Genomic DNA, 10,368 nt, shown 5'->3' with positions numbered 1-10,368 from the left:
CCCTAAGCCTTACTAATTACATTTCCCCACACTGAGAACCAAATTTGTATCAAGGCAGTTTAGGAGAAACTATCATAAATAAGCTTTGTGATATGCTGAGCCATAACTTTCATTTCCCAATACTCATGAAGTAGGATGCATATCCACCAAATCCTTCTAGGTTGACGAGGACAGCCTATTTTGCCTAAGCCTTGGGCAAATAATAAGCAAAAAGGAACTATCTGTGTCCTTTGTCCTGGCAGGTTAGTTCTACAGTGGGAAACCTGATAATAAGTAGGGCACTGAAAAAGTTATAAATTTCCCCAAAGATGTCATTACTACCTTCCAGAAAGATTGCGAGCCAATATGAAAATCAGACCTATTATGGCTAATCATTAGTTCCCAAAAATAAGAGCATACTTCTAGGGCCTTGGGCTTTTATTTGGATAACAATTCATTGGCTTATATATTAGCTTTGTGAAAGGATATGAGGAAAAATAATCACATTCTACGGATACTGAAGTGGAGGCTCAATGAGGTTACAGGATCTGCCCAAGAAACCATAAAGTAGTAGGTATTGGTAATGTTTTCTTGAGGCCCAGCACATTTGAACACCCTTGCTATGTTTGGAAAATCTTCCAAGTCATACCTCCCCAAGGTGGAACACATAAAAATCCTGGGGGAAAGAGGTGGAGGAAAGGGATCGCAATGACACGATACTCTAACATCCTTTGAAGCTAACACATGGACATGTGCCCTGGACTCTCTATGAGACTAAGATTCAGAAGTGAGAAACCAGACTTTTAAAAAAAAACACTCTGTGAGGAACCCATTTTTTTGTTGTTGTTTGTGGATGACAGCAAAGACATCCAGATTTGGGGGCTGGGAACAATCGCAAGGCCAAGTTTCTGGTGGCATTGGTGCTTGGGAAAGTACCAGTGGTTCTACTGAGGCATGGTTTTCGCACATGGTTCCTGGGAACCTAGATCCACCCTGCTTCTCCAGTTGGCCAATGATTCTATGAGCTTACCAATAACCTTTTAAAAGCTTTTTTTCTGCTTGGTCAGCCACAATAAGCTTCTGGTGCATACTTCTAAGAAAGTTGATTGAATCAGTACTTGAACCTAGAAAAGTCACACTACTTCCAACGTAGGGGTTTTCTTTGGGTAAATTTCAATGTCTGATTTTTCTTCCAAAAGGGCTGTTTATGGTTTCAGTGATAGCTCTTAGTTCACCAGAATATACCATTCCCCAACAATACTGAATAAAGTAAGAATTTATTATAATTTGCTTTGTGTTGGAAAAGCCAGCCTATGACTGTGAGCAAATTGTGCCAAAGTAGCTAGCTAGTTTTGTTCTAAAGTCACTCAACTTGACAGGGGAAAAAATCAGTCAAAATAAGTTCAATTGTTCCACAGCATATGACCAATATATTCTCCTGGTTAATTAAATTATTCTCTTTTCAACTAGTTGTAGCAATGAGAAAAGACATACCCTTAAAAATTATTCCCTTACTGAAAATATGACATTCCCAGAATGTGAAAATGTACAGAGTTATGGGCAATAACCTATTCCCTGAGAAATGGGAATTGAAAAGATGCCTTTTCCTTCTGTCAACACCATATTGGATCTCTAGGCAAAATAAACAACGTATCAGTGGAACCATTTGAAAACACTGAGAAATTTAACCCTAGCCACTCCTCTACTATCTCCATAAACTCTTCAGCAATTTTCCCTAAAGAAAACACAAGGGAGGGCTGGCTGGTTAGCTCAGTTGGTTAGAGCATGGTGCTGATAACACCCAGGTCAAGGGTTTGGATCCCCGTGCTGGCCAGCCACAGAAAAAGAAAATCTACATCAGAATTATATTTTAATTTTAATTTTAAATGAAAAAAAAAAACACTTTTTACTTGAAAAAAAATTGTAAGAAAACACATACATATACAAAGCAAAAAATTCATCTGACAGTTTTTAGAACTATTTGGAATTTTTGTGACATTACACCATCTTCATGTCAAGGAAGCCCAGGACACTTTTTCTGGAAGCCCCACCCTTAGAGATTCCCTTCACCCATAGTGGATTCATTCTGCAATTTAGCACGATCTTGGTGTCATCTTCCAACAACATTTTTCTGGGCTGAAAATGGTTGTTTATTTTGCCCCCCAGACCAACGGGTTTACCAACCCCAACTTGCCCTGGACCCCAACACCATCCCACTCCCCACACACACCAAGAGCACTCTCAGAATCACTTTTTCCTTCACCAAAATGGGTCTGAAGCCTTTCCAGAAAAACTGTGTCTTTTGAACATTTTTGAGTCTTCTTTAAATATCACCTAAAATTCAAAATAGATCAAATACCATGTCTAAACCCCGATCAAAACATGAGACAATGTATTGCTTGGTTTTCCATACTGTGCACTGTTTCCAGTCACACACACATACCCCCACTGAGAATCACTAAACAACCAAAGAATAGTAGTACGCCTGTGTCCTAGGCTGAGCTGTGCTCTAACTGGATGGTAATTTAGGGAAAGTCTCTACTTCTCTGGACTCCGTTTACTCAGCCGTAAAATAATAAAGCTAAAACAAGTTCTCAAATATTTTGTTTCTAGAGTATATTATTTACTATAAAACTATTCATTTTGTTTGTATTTACCTCTATCCTAATCTAAGACAAGTGTTTATACTCATTTCAGAAAAAGTACGGGTATTGATTCTTCATATTCATAGATAAGCAGTTCAAAGTGATGTAGATTTTTAGGATTTTGTCCCATAATCCTAGCATGAAGAACCAAGGACTGAAAACCACCATTTCTGGATCCCAAAGTAGAAACAAATACCCCACATTTTCCAATCTTTGACACAGCCTTGGCCATAAACAGGCATCACCAGATTATGGCCCTGAGTTTTCCAGAAGTGATACAAACTGTTTCACAATTATTCCAAATAAACCTTCAGAGTCTTTACCATTGGTTTCTCCATGAATACATCTGGGATTGTAGACAGCACAGGAAATAATGACATTCACTCCTCACATTGATCTGGCGGCTGGAGCAGGAGAAATCAATACACATTACTGCAGTGATTTGCTGAACTTTCCATTAGAAGAAATCAGCTTCTATTTAGGCTGAAGAAAAAATATCTACCATCTTTAAAAGAAGTTTGAGGACTGGAAAGAATATTCAAGTCCCAAAGAAAGTCAACGCTGAGGAAATTAGTCTTAAAAGTAGGGTAATCAAGTTATTTGAAAGGTTCACAACCTGTTCTTCCTGCACTAGAAGACCCGTAAGTGGAAGTGATGGTCTCCGGGTTGAAAAGCATCACAGCATAATACTGGCTCTCAAATGGGAGCTGCTTTTTCTCCAACCTACCACCAGCAAGTAAGAGTATAACATAAGCATCACCCTCATTTCCACTGTTACTTCCAGACTTTACTCTTCCACTCTATGCAAAAGTCCCTTGAATCATCTCATTTTTCCCCTAAGAAACATCACTAGTCCTAGTGCTGTGGTCTGAATGTCTATGTCCCTTCAAAATTCATACATTGAAACTTAATCCCAATAAGATAGCATTAAGAGGCATGATCTTTGGAAGGGATTAGGTCATGTGGGCTTTGTCCTCATGAATGGGATTGGTGCCCTCATAAAAGAGGCCTGAGGAAGCTTGTTTGCCCCTTTTGCCATGTGAGGACACAGCAACAAGCCAGCATCTGTGAAGCAGAGAGTCCTCACCAGACACCAAATCTGCTGGTGCCTTGGTCTTGGACTCCCCAGCCTCCAGAACTGTGAGCAATAAATTTCTGGTCTTCATAAATTACTCTCTCTAAGGTATTTTGTTATAGCACCTTTAACAGACTAAGACACCTCGTTACCCACCACCTTCTTGATCATGGCCTCGCCTTCACTGACATCTGGTTTACAGTTTTCCTCTCCATTCCTAATAGTACTACCATTCTGGTAGATCCCTCCATTAGTATGAACAACCTATGCAGGTCTTAATCACACAGCTCCTTGACTTCTTCAGTACCAGTGACCTTTGCCTCATCTCCACACCAGAACCCAACCCCATGGCTAACTCTGGACCTTCCTGGTCAGCATGCAGAATTGTTCTAGTTCTGAGATTGGACTTTATTATTCAATTCTCTGGCCAAAACCTCTGCTCCGCTCCAGATCTCTCACCACCTTATTCCCATCACTCCTATTTTTTGACTTTACCACTATCTCTAGTACCATGAGCCCTCTGACTTTTCCCAACTAATCACCAACTCCCGGATGCATAGCCTATCTTACTTGTCCTGGTCCCCTGTGGACATGGTCAATCCTGAGAATCACACATTTAACAGACTTTCTGCCTCACCACCCCCTGGATCAATCTGCTCATCTGCTTTTCCTCTCAATTGTTCAGGAATCTGATTCTAAAAAGTGAAATTGAGAACTTAGCTCTCAGCTTCAACTACCCAAATTTATTATTAAATAAGTGGAATTTTAAGATGAGTTGGATCTTAGAAATAATCTAGTTCAAGTCCCCCTCGATTTACAGATGATGGAACAGAAACCCAAGAAGGTGAAATAACTTGCAAAGGTCACAGAGCTCATCAAACAGCAAGGTTGAAACCAGCTCCCAGCACTCCTGGCCTCCTGACTCCAAGCTTAATGCTCTTTCCTTTATGCCACATCTCCTCCCCTAGCCAGTCACTCACTGACGATTGTCACACACAAGGGCTTAAATAAAAAACGTTTTGTTCTCTGAGTTATGGGATTTTACACTATCTGTTAAGACATTAGAATACATTCTCTGTTTTTTGTTTTGTTTTGTTTTGTTTTGTTTTATCAAGCACTTCCTTGTCTAGCTGAAGAAAATAACCTTCAAATGCCAATAACACGAGATCATAAACAATCTGCAGTAACTGATGAGCCTACAAATAGTTAATGAATCGTGAGACTAATTCCCTGTCACAGGGGTTCTCAATCCCAGTGGGCATCAGCATCACCAGGGGAGATTTTTAACAGGATTTAGGATTCTTTTACCCTCATAGATCTAATATAAACAGCAATAGCATGTGCATATTCTGATCTTAAAAAATATCTCTTTGCAAATAAATAAAATTTATTTTGTATTTATTTCTAGCAGTATAGTTTTGTGCTGAAAACCAGTTGTTTTACAGAAGATATAGTACAGAAGTATTTGAATTCCATTTTGAATTTTATAAAACCATTTTAAAATGCAAAGTGTTATTTAATCTGTATTTCCTATCTATCTGTGTGTGGGGGGTATATTTTTATATATATACATATATTTTTTAAGAAAATGTGAGACAAAATATATAGGTACTGAGACACCCCACCTCCTCCCCAGACCTAAATATCAGAGGCTCTGGTAGTGAAGGCAGGCTATCTGGATATTTTTTAAACTTTCTCAGGTAATTCTGATGCCCATCTAGGTTGAGAAACAACTTTGTCTCTTATAGCCACAACTCCAGAGTGTGAAGTGAGTAGGCTCTTTCAATTTCCCACTTCCAAAAAAACAACACAGTTCAGAAACTTCTTGGCATCTGCTACTCTTGAGCTAAAGACTCCCAAACTGAGCATATATAGAAATCAGTCCAAATCCACAACACAAACCCACTGTTAACTTGGATGTGTAATAGCCGTATGGATAAGCTTCTCATAGACATCGTGATGTCATTGAATGTGATGTCAATGGCCTCTCACAACATCCCACAATGCTTTTCTATTGCACTTTTGCTGCAAATATATCTGTGTGACCTTGAGTATGTCAAAACTACTCTGGGACAATATTTCCTCATCTGTAAAAATGAAAAACTTGAAATACTCTTAGTCTAAAATTGTATAGTCCCTCTCTAGCTGTTCTTTCCTTGTGTGCCCTCTAAAGACTTCCCTCCTGTCTTAAATTTTGGTAATACAGACCAGTTAAAACCATATTTTACATAGACAAGACCAAATTAAAATACAAGTAATTTTTTGTTATTGTTGATGTTGTTATTGTTGCTGCTGTTGTTATTTAGCACTTACAATAGGCCAGGCACTGTGCTAAAATTTTTAAATATTTTGTCACATTTAATCCCCTCAAAACCTTCAGGGGCAGACACTATTATTGACCCCATTTATAGATGAGGAATCAGATTCAAAGAGATTAAATAATTTTCCTAAAATGGCTCAGTAGGTGGCAGAATTTAGATTCAGAAGAGATCTCACTAATTCCAGAGCCTTCTATTCAATTATATTCCTCTTCATGTTTGGAAACTCAAATGAATAGATAGTCTGCTGAGGACTTCTTCATGCTAACATTATTGGGAACATGAATAACTGGGTTGTGAATCAATAAGTTATGACTCTATTTTGTTTGTACAGAAACTTAACTCTTTGACCCTTACAGAGACCTTTTCTTTTTTCCATTACAGAAACACACACACACACACAAACAAACAAAGAGCCAATGGATATGTTACAGAGTGTTTCTGCTGGATGGGGCCTCTAAGAGAACAACTACTCCACCTCTTTCACTTCATATAGATGATGAAACTAAGGCTCAGAGTCCCACTTAAGGTCACACAAATCTAGTTAGAGGCAGAACAGGGAGCCCTCTCCATTATTCATGTTGCCTCCCATGGTTAGGCATTAGTAACTACTTTATAGCTACAAATGATTTTTTAATACACTCATCAATTTTTCAGAGACACAGGTAAAATCCCATTACAAGATTTCCATGCAACAAAGCTGTTTCTATGTAGCAGAGAATAGTTCAAAATCATACCACTTTGTCAATCAAAGTCATATACCACCTTAAGAGTACATGAAATTCTGATGATGAATGACTTTTTCTTGTCTCTCCACACACCAGTTACTCTGCATGTGACAAAAGTGCGGTGTCTGTTTCTGTATGTTCATCCTTTTGAAATAATTTAATCAGACTCAGCTATATGAAACTCTTTGTTCTTTTATGTAAAAATCACTTGTCTTTTACTATCTCCTCCTCCTCCAGAAATATCCAAATCACTTATAACATGAGGCTGAAGAGCAGCACCAAGTCTTACACCCAGCTGATGGTGTAAGGAGATGCCCAATACATAAAATCAATCTCATACTTGGGTATTTGGGAAATGTTCCATGTATATTTCCTACTCAAGAGCAGATTTCTACAATTCATTCATTAAGCAAACATTCATTGAGCACATACTCTAACAGTTTATGTGCTGGGAACAGAGAGATGTACAAAGCAGAGGTTCTCTTTTCAAAGAGCTCATAGTTTATTAAAGAAAATGGATGGGGCCGGCTTGGTGGCGCACTGCTACAGTGCGCCACTTGGGAGCACGGCAGCACTCCCGCCAAGGGTTCGGATCCCACATACAGACCGGCCGCTCACTGGCTGAGCGAGGTGCGGGCGCAACACCGAGGGTTGCGATCCCATTGCCGGTCCCGGTCCGGTACGGGCGTGGCACTGAGGGTTGCGATCCGTTGCAGGTCACGAAAAAAGACAAAAAGGAAAATAAAAAAGAAAATGGATGTACACAGACAATGAAATAGAATTTGGTAAGTCCTCCAATAAAAATAAATTCAGGATCTGAAGGATCTCATAGGAGGGGCATTTAACTATGCTTGGAGGGCAGACGCTTCCATATGGACATGCGACATGAAGTGGGTCTTGAGGGATGAATAGGAATTCTCTAAAAGGACTAGATGAAGAACAAAATTCCATGTCAAGGGCCTGAAGTAGAAGAGAATGTGGAATATTTAAGAAACTGAAATCAGTGGGACATGGGGTTGAAAGATGGGTAGTGTTTTTATCATGAAGGGCCTTTCAGCTTTGGGTCCCGAGATGCCTCCTGACCTTTCCATTAATTGATAGTTTTTACTCTGCCAATCACCCTCTCCATTTCAAAGTCCTACTAGATTCTTGAAGAATTGCTCAACTTCAATAACATCTATGTCTTCACTTCACCTTTGCATGAGGAGCAGTCTTTCACTTTTCCTTTCTATCTCAAAAAAAGTTGTTCTTTCTTTTGTCCAACACCGTTCTTTCCTTCTGTTCTTTGCTTCCATTCCCTCTCTACCCCTCTGAGTTATTGACCGTAAATTACCTCTCTCCCTCTTCTATTTCCCCATCAATATTAGTTTTAACACTTTGCTATGTATTCTCTTCATTTATTCATTTATCAGTGTTTACTACCAAATTCCACTATGCAGTAGGATCTCAAAAAATGAATAAGAAAGGGACACTGGTAAAATCCCATTGCAAGGTTCCTGTGCAACACAGCTATTTCTATGGAGCAGAGAATAGTTCAAAATCATACCACTTTGTCCTTCAAAGTCACATACTACCTTAAGAGTACATGAAATTCTGAAGATGAATCCTTTTTTCTTACCTACCCGCACACGAATTACTCTGCATACAAGAAAAGCATGGTTGTGTATTTATGTATGTGTTGATTCTTTTGAAATAATTTAATCAGACTGAACTATATACAACACTCAGTTCTTTTACACAAAGAAAAAGAGACCAAAAACAAATGTAATTAAATGTACTTGATTTAGTCTACACAATCTACTATGTGACATAGTTTGGTAGAATCATCCTGCACTTCTACAGCTAGAGTAGAATTTACCTGTGTTGTTCATGAAGTAGCAAGAAGATCCACTTTTATCCTGAGTTTCAAGAAGGAAGCAACTCTGCCCACTGAACAAGATTTACAATGATCTGCCTCCAGGCATTGAGAATACCATTTGAGGCATTCCAAATCTGTTTAATCTCTTGTGTTGGCCCATTTTCTGCTGCTTATAACAGAATACCTGAAACTGGGTAATTTAGAAAGAAACAGAAGTTATTTCTTATACTTCTGGAGGCTGGGGAGTCCAATGTTGAGGGGGCATTCTGGTGAGAGCCTTCTTTCTGGTGAAGAGCCTTCTTTCTGGTGAAAGCCTTCTTTCTGCAGAGTCCTGAGGCAGTGCAGGGTGTGTATCACATGGTAAGGGGGCATGCTCACATATTAGCTCAGGTCTCCCTTTCTTTTCTTAAAAAGCCACCAGTTCCACTTGCATGATAACCCATTAATCCACACATGGATTAATCCATGCTTTCATGCATGATCCAATCACCTCTTAAAGGACCTATCTTTCAAAACCGCTGCATTGGGGGCTCAAGTTTCAACATCCGTTTTGGAGGGGACATACATTCCAACCATAGGACTCTTTTCTTCCTCAGCTCCACTAAAGGCACGGACTCTTCAAACCACAAATCTGGGAGTCACCCCTGATACCTGCATCATCTATCAAGTCTTAGTGATTTCACATCCAAAATGTAACTTAAATCCATCTGCTTCTAGCCACCTGTACCATCGCCAAGATACCAGCCAGCACTGTATCTTGTCTGAACACTACAATTGCTTCCAGACTAGTCTTTGCACTCCACTTATGCTGCCTGTCAAACCATTCTCAGCTCATCAACCAAAGCAATCCTTTTCAATTGTAAATATCATCTTAGCATTCCACTTTCAAACTCTAATTCGTTCCTATTTTTCATCAACTAAAAAAATCTTTAATATGGCATAAACACCCTGAGGGATCGTGCCTCTCTCCTACCTCCATATGTGAAACACACAACTTCTCACTTACCATGCTCTGCTCTGCTTTCCCTTCCTCTAGAGCGNATGTGAAACACACAACTTCTCACTTACCATGCTCTGCTCTGCTTTCCCTTCCTCTAGAGCGCCAAACCAGTTCACACCTCAGAGCCTTTACACAGGCAGTTCCGGCTGCCAAAATGTTCTTATAACCACTCTTCATCCAGCTAATTCCTGCTTATCCTTCGGAGTTCAAGAAGAGTTCTTTTCCTTCATAGTATGGAGCACAGTATGTAATCAGACATTTATTTATGTGAATATTTATTTAATACCTCTCCCACCAATATACTATCAGCTGTAAATGGGCAAGACCTACATCTTTTTATCTTCACAACTATTTAACACAGTGTCTGATACAGAATGGGGTTCAATAAGTATTTGCAAATGAATGAATGAGTGAAAAAGAAAGGCAGGAAGGAAGGACAAAAGAGAAAAACTACATCAATCATCACGTTAGAAAAAGACAAGTAACACGTAGTCATTTCCGGGTCATTTTCAGTTCTCTGTAGCTTCTCATCTTTGCTCTTTTTTTAAAACAGCTTTATTGATATAAAATTCACATACCATACAATTCAAGATTTGCCTATCCTGGATATTTCATATAAATGGAACCACAGGGTATGTGGTCCCCTGTGACTGGCTTCTTTCACTTAGTATTATGTTTTCAAGGTTCATCCACTTTTTTTTTTTTTGTCTTTTTCCGTGTCCGGCAATGGATCGCAACCCTCAGTGTCGCCCCTGTACCGGACCG

Source organism: Galeopterus variegatus, unplaced genomic scaffold (genome assembly GCF_000696425.1).
Source record: "Galeopterus variegatus unplaced genomic scaffold, G_variegatus-3.0.2 Scaffold2331, whole genome shotgun sequence".
Taxonomy (NCBI): domain Eukaryota; kingdom Metazoa; phylum Chordata; class Mammalia; order Dermoptera; family Cynocephalidae; genus Galeopterus; species Galeopterus variegatus.
This window is presented reverse-complemented; position numbering follows the sequence as displayed.